This window comes from Micrasema longulum, unplaced genomic scaffold (assembly GCF_059751315.1).
Source record: "Micrasema longulum isolate JH-2025_06_02 unplaced genomic scaffold, ASM5975131v1 h1tg000559l, whole genome shotgun sequence".
Lineage (NCBI taxonomy): Eukaryota > Metazoa > Arthropoda > Insecta > Trichoptera > Brachycentridae > Micrasema > Micrasema longulum.
In genome coordinates this window covers 46988-58285 of record NW_028277755.1, presented here as the reverse complement: position 1 = coordinate 58285, position 11298 = coordinate 46988, and the positions used below count along the sequence as shown (strand labels likewise).

Below are 11298 nucleotides of genomic sequence, written 5' to 3'. Positions count from 1 at the left end.
TGGCAGATCGTTGTACCTGTTTATGGTAGCATTATTTTGAGAAAAAAAATGTGAAGTTCGAAGCGAAATATTTAAGCGTTTTGTTTTACAAACTGAGAGAGATCATATGTTCTAATCATCAGGAATTGCCACTGTCGCTATAATTGCATCGTCAGCGTAGCGTGTGATATTAACGACCGTATCCCCTTAGTCCTACCTCTTATATATTGTTGGGATATATTCAGTTATAAAGATGATAGAATTTCTTTGTTTTTTTGTGGTTCTAAATACGAGCTTTTTAAATTTGAAATATAATTAAGGGAATATAATTCATATGTATTATACTTTGTATATTATATGATTTATAAACAAAAATAAAATAAAGGAGCGATAATTCGTGTCCGAGAACCTAAATAACCGAGGCCCGATCAACAGGACCGATGAAACAAGGCCTAAAGGGCAGCTGCCGACTTCTGCCAGTAACATTATATATAACGTTATGGATTAAAATATTTAGACATGTTCACAAACACGCATATAATAGGCAATGTCGCCTCACGTGTAGGCAGATATTAAATATAATATATTACCATACTGGTTCTGGAATACCTCGCTAGTTTTGTTCACTTTGTATCTCATCGATAAAACTGATAAAAACCCTCTAAATGTATTATTGCTTATTTTGAGAAAAATCTATGCAAACGTTTGACTCAACAAAAGTCTTCTCCTAACTAACTAACTAACCATCACGCCATTTCCCCAAAGGGGTAGGCAGAGAGGATAGAACGCCACACCACTCTGTCCTGGCACACTTCCTTTGCTTCCTTCACATTCATACATCTTCTCATGCACGCACGTCGATTATTCCGACTTTTCACATGACCACTTTCAAGAATTTGTTGTACTTGATCATGCCATGTCTTTCTCGGCCTTCCTCGACTTCTACAACCAGACACATTCGCATCATAAATATTTTTAGCCGTTCTTTCATCATTCATTCGCTCCACATGACCGAACCATCGCAAAAGACCTTTCTTAATTTTGTCGATAATGCTTAACTCAGCCTTGCATTCTGCTCTAATTTCGACATTAGGGTCATTAGTCTTCTCCGGCTTCCCTAATTCATAAATATTTTGGACACACATACGTATTGAAGGAGTTAATTATATAATATTCCGTGTCCATGCGGATAGATGTGGTAAGTATGTGCAAGGAGAATTTTAAACATGATTAAAAAGTTCCAATAAGCGTGCATGTATTGTGAACAAACCGTCATGCTCGTAGAACAACGACGCATGTGATTTTCTTCAGCTTTACATGAGAGCAGTGTAAAAAAAAAGTATATACTTTGATATTTGGGTTAGTTTTACACATTTAATTTATTTCAAACCTGGAATATAAAGCCTATATGAAACCTCACGACAAAATAAAAATCGCTAACATCATTAGGATTATTTGATTCGCTATTATTGATCGGATTAACTGACGCGTACGCATGAAATCATCCAACAACAACAAACCATCACGCCCTTTCCCCGTATGGATAGGCAGAGAGGATAGAACGCCACATCACTCTATCTTTGCATACAGATCTCGCTTCCTCCCCAATCATACATCTTCTCATGCACGCGCGCCGATTATTCCGACTTTTAACATGTCCATCTTCAAGTATTTGTTGGATTTGGTCATGCCTTGTCTTTCTCGGTCTTCCTCTATTTCTGCGTCCATTAACATCCGCATTCTAATAAATAAATATTTTTAGCCGTTCTTTCGCTGTCCATTCCTCTACATGTCCAAACCAGCGCAGAGCTCCTCTCTTGATTTTGTCGATAATTCCTATCTCAGCCTTACAAAATGTACGGATTTCGACATTTGTACAACTTTCGTACATAGTTTTACCACACATTCGCCCGAGAGATCGCATTTCGACAGTATTAAGCCTACTTTCATTTCTGTTTTTCCAAGTCCATACTTCGCTCCCATACATCAGTCGGGACCAGGACTCCAAAATCATCTAAGTTTCTTTAAATTGTTTTAATGTTTCAGATTTCGAAAAAATATCCTGTAAATGGAATTTATGGTTTAACGGTACTTTAAGTGCGTACGTGCTAACTTTGAAACAAAACTTAGGAGGATTTAGGGGGTTTTATCAGTCAATAAAGCTCGAAATAAAACATTTTAACTGCATTTTTAACCGTTTTCTAAAATTTTGGCATTTGGAGGGTTTTATCAGTATCTGGAGGTTTTTACATTCACATCATTGCTGCTTGCCTCGTCTGCGTGGTTGGGTCATTAGTTCCTAATTCGAGAATAATGTTTTGTTTAATCCGCGACACGCGGTAATTAATTGGAGGGAAACGGAGCAGACAAGTGACCCTATTCCTACGTCCCATCCAATCGGATGGACATGTCGTGTTCGGAGACAATCTAGAATCTGGGATGTGGCGGACGGCGGTATTCGGTGCAGTCCTCACCCACGGGGTAATGTCGACGTCCCACGTGGCCGGCATTCCGAGAATATTGAAGGTATTACGAGATCTGATTTTGATCGACGCCCAGGCGAAGTCTGCGAGTGTTGGCCAATACAATGTGCGGCACGCGGACCGCGGACCAATGAGTCTGTTAACTATTTAAATTGACACACGCTTCGATCAGACGAAACGTCCAGATCTAAATATAAACGGCCTTTGTGGCATAAAATCAACGGCGACAATGTTTACTGGTTATACATTCATTCATGAACAGGGCACGAGAACACGTTGTGATATCAATTACTTAATGCGAAGAGTGCGATACATAATACGTACCATCATTAAACTCAACAATTCGCAATATACACACGGCCTTACTTATAAACCTGGTAAAAAGTTACGCCTAGGCATAGTGGTAGAATAAGGATGGTAATACAATCCTTATTATTTTACCATTATGCCTAGGCGTAACATGATAAGGTGGATCAGGGTGTGGCATATAAATTTTTTGAACACGTGTAAATACTACATTCAATTTTAATTCGTAGATATGAATGTATTATTGTTTCATGTTTTTTCTTTATAAATCCTATGTTTTTTTTTCTCTCATGTACTTGTATTTAAAATTATATAAACTCATATTAATAAACAACTACAACAGTGTAAGTCACTCTACAAGCACAAGAGTTAGTCTCTTTTTTTGGAGAGTTACAGTGATAACATTTACTAGATGTGTAAAAGTAGATATATATATAGAATTTTAAAAAAACATGTACTTTTTATGAAATTTATTAATAAAAAAAAATTGAAGATATGAATTAAAAATAATATTAAAAATTAATTTTAATAAATTTGTATCGACTCCAAATCTAATAAGATTTGTTCTTATTTATGTTTGTTTAAAAAAAATTGTTTTCGGCTTAGCAAAAGCCAAAATGTCGTAACTGAAAAAAAAATATTTTTGCGTTTTCCTTTTTTGTAATAGATATTTGATACCCTCACATATTTAATAAGCCAAAACGTCATTTATGCTTGTCAAATATGAGATCCCTTGCAAAAAAAAATCTGATCGGCAAAGCGCAAAACAGTAATCTCCTGTAAAATTTGTAATTCAGCAGATACGACTTTTTCTAGCCTTTTTAAAAAATATATATATATTTTTTTTACGCCTCCACTCGTTTGCAAGTGATTTTAGCAGGGCAGTATAAAAGTAGAAAACTGCTTTAAGCTCACGACAACTTAAACAGTTTGAAAAACCAAAACTCTCGCTGGGAGCAATTAACTGTATTTCAGAGGGGTGGTTTTTACATCCACATAACAAGGATTCCTCGGGATGTTTCCGACGTGTCAAATCAATTAATAACCCGCGGAAGTCATTCCACCTCCATCTGTCACTATGGGATAATTCATGGGGAAGTTATGTCAGACGACACTTCGGCTATGGGAAAATAGTAGTACATTCCCGAAACATTCCCGCCATGTGTAAAATACAAAACACCGCCCGAAGAATTCGAAACACTTAAACAGTGGATATTGGGCACTTAACTTCAATTAGTTTTTAAATATTACTTTCAAATGGTCGAAGGTAGCGAGCGTTCATTATTGATATTAATATTAGTGGATTATTAATATATTCATACAAGTAATAATTGATCCGAATGAAGTCTAAAGCTTAGCCAGCAACGTGGGTGGATGTTTATCACGAGTTTAAGAAACATTATGAACCAAAGCAGTCATCAATTGGGTGTATTCAATAGTTGATAAGTGGATTTCCCAGACTGCCTGTCGTTAACCGATCAATTCAGTAATCACTTCACACCGATATAAAACATTAAGCTGTGCCAGGTAGAGTTTCTCCAACTTGAAGTAGAATGAAGCGATCAGGAAATTATGCATAGTAAAAATGTTGAAATGGAAGCGGTAGTGATAAACTGATTGAAATGGAAGCGGTAGTGATAGAGAGTTGAAATATTATTCATAAAAGTTCTGTAATGTTTTTAAAAAACAAATGAATATGAATACGTCACAACAGAGATGAAGAACATTTCAAAGAAGGTAATATAGAAGTTTAGGCATTTACATAACTCATAAACGGTCATTTGATGGTTTAAGTGGCCACTTTACACACTGTGCACCATTCCCCTATATTTTTTTGCATCCGTATTTTTTCAATTCATCTATCAGTCGATCTTTGTTAAGCTACACATATACACACACCCTCACACACTCAAATATATATACTCACCCTCACTAACACGTACAATAATAAAACGGATACACTAAATCTTTTCTGACTAAAACTAGTACTTAGAGTAAATATTATTATGTTATAATAAAAGGTATACTCATAATGTAATTGAGACACATTTAATGTATATATTTCTACCGATATATTGTAACCACTGTACAAATTCCATAATGTGTTTTGTTTTGATGAGAAAATAAAATAAAATAAAGCTGAAACATTTATTGATGCTGGTGAGATTCATCTGAGTGAATTTTATCACCTTCGAACGCCTGTAAGTTTAAAAAAAATGTTATACTTCTTCTTGGACCAGGGCCCGTATTACAGTGAAAGGTTAACATTTATCGTTTATTTGATTTACAAAGTAACTTCAAGTGTTTTGTATGAAAAATATAATATGTTTACATTTTTTTTTCCTAAACATGTTTCATTACAGGTTACCGATTAAGATACTTAAAAGTATCATACGAATATACACATTTTTGTTCATAAATATTGATTTATTTTATACTGTTTCGATATGTACAGATGGAGATAGTGGTTGTTATCGCGGCCCAGTTGATTTTATCAACAATATTTTGAGTTAGTATTTTTTTTTCAAAATTTAAGACTGGATTCAATCCCCCACATTAATGTATTACAACAGATATTAAGAACATTTAGAAAAGTGGCCGCTTAAACCAGCCAATGACAGGTCATAAGCCCTGTAAATGCCTAGTCTTCTACGCCGCCTTCTTTAAAATGTTATTTATCTCTCGTGAAATAAATTAACGTCAATAACTCCCAAGGGGGTTGAAACCAGTATTTGCCTACAAAAATTTGGACAAACTTAACATGTTGTTGAATTAATACGAAGTAACGATGGTCTAATGATTCCAGATAGTGCAAGCAAATATATTCGCATTTACATAATATTTAGCTTCGATGGCAAAACGGCCAATGGTGGAATATTCCCAGCTCGTGCTAATATTCTTTATTCGCAACTGCGTGCAACTTCGGCGGTGGCAAGACGGTCGTTGGTGTAACGATCCCAGCTCGTGCTAATGGCATTTTCTGGTACAAATTCTAGAGGCGTATCGAGAGAGCGGAGGCAAGATCTGTTGCTGAACCGGAAACCCCGTCTCCCACGCCGCCAGCGTAAACCGATCCGCCAACGTCTGACGGGCGACGCGCGACGGCCCAGCGTACACAACTCATATTTAACTTTTCGTTAACCTAAAAGGAATGAAAAAATACAGTTACGCGTTATTACGATGACAATCAACGAATAATAAAAAATGTTTTCCATAAAGCGTTACACGCACGTTGCGAGATTAAAGAGAAAAAATACAATAGGGAAATGTCCGTTTTTTTAAAACATTTTCAAAGTAATAAAGGTCTTTAAAATTCTGTCCAGAAAATATATATATTTGTTTTTTTTTTTTTTTTTCTTTTTTTCTTTCTGTTTACGCCCATGGGGCTTTTACGTTAGTTTTTTTGTTGCAGACTTGTTATTACTTTATACACAGTTTTTCAGGGCCAGACCGCGAAACTTCAGAGGGACATTCCTCATGGTAAGCTTTGAAAAAAAACCTATTTTTTTTCCAAAAAGTTAATAAAAAAAATATATTTTTTTTAAGATCTCAAAATGGAGTAAATCTTTAATTTCTCGGACTAGCACCTCTTCCGAAAACCGCTACCCCTATGCAAAAAAAAATGGGATAAAAACGTATTTGACCAACGAAGCGATACGCACCAGACGCGGACAAGGGAAGCGGCTGGGTAGGAGAGGGATAGAGGTTTGTGGAAGGACTGCTTGTCCGAGAAATTAAGGATTTAGTACATTTTGAGATTACATTTTTAAAAAATGACCTTTTGGAAAAAAAATATAATTATTTTTTAAGGCTTATCATGAGGAATGCTCTTCTGAAGTTTCGCGGTCTAGCCCTGAAAAACCGTGTAAATTAATTAATTCATTCATTAATCTTCTAAAATCCTATCTCTCCCAAAGAAAACAAATTGTCATGATTGATAATTTCACTTCAAATAGTTTTATGGTTACATCAGGTGTACCGCAAGGTGCTCATTTAGCCCCCCTTCTTTTTAATTTATTTGTAAATGATGTTGCCAATGCGTTCTCTACCACAAAATTTTGGTTTTTTGCTGACGATAAGACTCTTAAAGTAAATAAAAATGTTAGTGACTGCCTCGCTCTACCGGATGATATTAATTCTTTTCATGTCTGGTGCAAAATAAATATCCTTGAATTAAATATGAACAAATGCAAAAATAATTTCTAACCGTAGATCTAAAAATAATATTACTTTTGATTTTAAACTTAATGGCCAAATTCTTCCCGTTGTAACTTCAACGAGAGATCTTGGCGTGATTCTAGATAGCAAACAAAATTTTCATGAACACATTGACTATATCATAAGCAAATCTCTTAAATTCTTTGGATTTATTATTAAAGCTACATCCAATTTTGAAAACATTTTACTGCTCATTGGTTTGTCCCATTCTTGAATACTCCTCCGTAATATAGTCTTCTTCATATGTTACTCATATAAATCGCATAGAATCGGTTCAGCATAAAATTATAAGAAAAATTGCGTACAAACTAGGAATCACAAGAGATCACTATAACTATACCGACATGGAACTTTTTCTGAATATATTCAGTCTCTCACAACGTCGATTAAATGCAGATTTCATTCGCATGTTTAAAATACTTAATAGTTTATTTGATGTCGCAACTATTCTCCAACAAAAATCTCTTAATGTTCCTTCACGTAGACTCAGAAAAAATTAAATTCTGTTACTCGTTCAGAATAATATTAATTATGGTTTCCATGCGCCTCTACCGAGAATAATTAGATTTGTAAATGAAAATCAAGATCTAAATGATTTTGATTGTAAATTGAGTTTTTTTACAAATAGACTGAAGAAATATTCCCAATAAATTGACTGAATATTTATAGAATTAACCTGGCTTTTCTTTGTTGTATTACTTCTATTATTTGTTACTATATTATTATTGTTTTTCGTTGTATGATTTGTTTAAATTGGACATTATCCGTAAATTTGTTAAATAAACAAATAAATCTTATTCGTCCTCCCGAGTCAGGCTCGCGTCCCGTACGTCTGACATAAGCCGCCGAAGAACAGCCAACAGCGGACGTCCATAACGTCGATAATCTGATGCCTTGAAAAGTAGGTAAGCTGATCCCTTACCTTGCATGAAACAAAAACTATCTATATGCGCTCTAATTGAGAACCAATGCAGTGCTCTACGCACCACTGGGTGCGGGAAGGGAAATGATGATAATGAGTAAACTTATAGCACTTAAAAAAAATACTTGACTAGTTGCAAAGTGGACATTTAGTAATAAAATAATATTATGTAGGCAACTAACAGAACGTTGATATTAAAATTATGATAATAAAAGGGAAATATCACATTTTTACAATTTTAAAGGAATAAGGGTCTATGAAATTGTGTCGAGTAATAATTTTTTTCTTTCTACTTATTGGTGGCATAAAAAATATTTTTATATTTGTAATTTTGAATTTCGACGTCACAACTGTCAAGACAAAACATGTTGCGTTTTTCTAGCGACGTATTTTTTTACAATCTATTTTTTTAAGTTATACATGAAAAATTTCTCCACAATATCCAATATTGATTTTATTTATTTTAAAAAAAAATAAATATTAGCGTTCTTATAATTTACCCTAATAATTTAATTTTGGTGGCCATTTTCAACGAGTTGTAAATAACTCACTATTAGAAAATGGAAATCAAGTTGGGGTAGAGTGGGGTTTGAACCTCGGACCTCCGGTCCGTGAGTCCGCAACACTGGCCACGGGACCACAACCCGATTTTGAAAATACAATTAATTGTTCTAAATCCATTTCAAATATTTTTATCGGTATTCGTAGTACGTGATATTTCCCTATTGTGTTTTGAAGGGACTTCGGTTGTTTTCAATGTAGTGTGAATTCTCGATGGGATAATACGAGAAGAGGAGAATCGGTAAATAGTATACTCCTACACGCGATACTATACGAACGGTATTTCACGGCATGTTACACAAATTGTTTTATTTTCATACAAAAAAGCGGAGACATTACGTAAACATGTTATAAAATACAATATACATGGCAGTTAAACCTGAGAGGTGCTCGGAGCTCGCATGGGTAATACTCCAGCAAACAAGAAATTAATGCAAAGTATCGGAGAAGACGTGTCCACTCGTATTCCATACGAATGCCGTGCAGAGCCGAAACCGCCGCAACTCACATTTTGTCGTTTTTTTTATTTATTTATATCAAAATACATTACATGTATCCCCCATGAGTTACAATAACTCATTTTGGGTCTTAAGATAATTACATTTATTATAATACACATTCACGACAGAACACACAATTATTATAAACAAAAAAATATTATAACAAGCAAAATAAAGATCAAAATAAAAATACACTAATATGTTAATTATGAACACTTTCCACATACTGCCTGAGGTAATACAGCTTTAGGCTGTTAGCCACATTATAAGAGCCTCGAATACTCTCAGGAAGCCTGTTATATTCCCTACAAGCCAGGTACAGCAGAGACTTTAGACCAAATTGTAGTACGAGTATCAGGTGGATGTAGATTGTGTCTTTGGCTTGTGTTGTAACTGTGAACATTACGGTTGTAAGTGTAGTAAGTATTTGTGTAAGCTACATTACTTATGATTTTAATCTGTGTAGGATATGCGATTTCGTAATAAGGTATAATGCTAAAAGGTAAAATGCCGGTCAGACTGTAAAAGTCTTTTATGCGCATTTCTATTGGAATATTATATATATTTCCTATTTTGGATAATCTGGATTTCAGATATAAGTTTTTTAGTTGCAAAATCCCATATGCATGATAAATGCACTTAAGTGTGAGTGAATCACTGCATAGTACACTGCACGTAGTAGTGACATGGAAAAAGTTATTGAGTTATTTATTGATTCTTAATCAGCATTTAATTAGCTATAAATGTATCCAACTCTTTTTTAGCTACGACAACTGAAAGGTTGTAAATTTAATACCTACCCATGCAGTAACATAAATTATTTGCCCATAAATGATTTAAATTCTAACTAAAACGCGGTTTAAAAAAATATCTTTAGAAAAAAAAGACATCAATTAAACCAACAAAGGCTGAGAAAGGCACTATCGACAAAATCAAGAAAGGAGCTTTGCGCCGGTTTGGACATGTAGAGTGAATGGACAGCGAAAGAACATGTAAAAATATTTACAATGCGAATGTTGACGGATGCAGAAATAGAGGAAGGCCGAGAAAGACATGGCATGACCGAATCCAACAATTACTTGAAGATGGACATGTCAAATGTCGGAATAATCTGCGCGCGTGCCTGAAAAGATGTATGAATGTGGAGGAAGCGAGATCTGTATGCAAATATAGTGATGTGGCGTTTTATCCTCTCTGCCTAACCTCACGGGGTAACGGCGTTTGTTGCAAAGACCACTTTACACTTTCACCATAGTTTTTGCACAAAAATATAAAACCAACACGACATGCATTTTAATAAGCAACATGCAAGGGTTTAAATTATCAATTACACTTTTAGCTTGATTATGTTGATATTTTTTTATTTATTTATTTGACAAACTTATGCAGTCCATTCTAACGATGGTAAATACAATTTCTTATACACGCACTAATAAAATAAGATACAACTAAATAAAATTAAAGCTCGGACAAAAAAAAATACTACCTCGAGACAAGATCCGGTCTATCTTAGTGATTTTCTAAATCTATAAAGACTTACACCAAAAAAGTCCAGATCTTGTCTCGAGTTTACAATTAAACTTTCGTTCACTTTATCATTTGATAAATAAACTATGCTTTTTTAAAAACTGACGAGGTTTTATTAATTTTAATTCAAAATGCTTATACCGAAAAGAAATATCTGCTATGATTTGTAAAATTTGTCTGTAAGTAAATAGTAATTAAGAGTTTAAGAATAACGTACAGCGCCCTTCAAGTGATTACTCTCGATAAAGGTGCAATAAAAATTGTCGAAATTGATTATTATTATAATAATCAGTTTTCTCCAAAAACCAACTAAAACGCAGTGAAACTTATGAAATAATACATTAGGCTGTAATAATGACTAAAATTATATTTTTTTTGCCGCATCCAATTTTAATAATGCATTTTTACTAGTTTTGGGCAACTTTTTGTTTGCCGTGACAGCTTCGAATTTGTTTTTTTTTTACGCTTTATTCTCGTAATTAATCGTTATCAACACAGACTTATGATGAAATAAAACAATGATGAAGTTTTTATCAATTTCATTGCGATTTACTCGTTTGAAAAGTTTTTTGTGTTTTTCTCAAAAGTGTCTTTTTCGAGTTACGGCGGTTCGGGGATTGCACGGCAGACAAGTGATCGTATCGGAGGGGGAAGCCGCTATTTCTGCGAGCACCCTGCAAGGTCGTATCTGTCCACTTTGGTGGATTTCACTCGGTCGTGGGTATCGAATCTCAGCGGCCTGAACAGCGAACAGTGGACGAGCTATAAGGCTCCGGGCTGTTCGCCCACGCGCCCAGCAGCT

General features: G+C 34.6%; 1 non-coding gene across 1 annotated transcript; it reads left to right on the top strand.

Moving 5' to 3' along the window:
* Positions 1-224: 224 nt before the first annotated feature.
* On the top strand, positions 225-293 carry LOC148280635 (small nucleolar RNA SNORD36). Its single transcript, XR_015822555.1, has one exon. It is a non-coding gene; the product is annotated as a small nucleolar RNA SNORD36 (small nucleolar RNA).
* Positions 294-11298: the final 11005 nt, after the last annotated feature.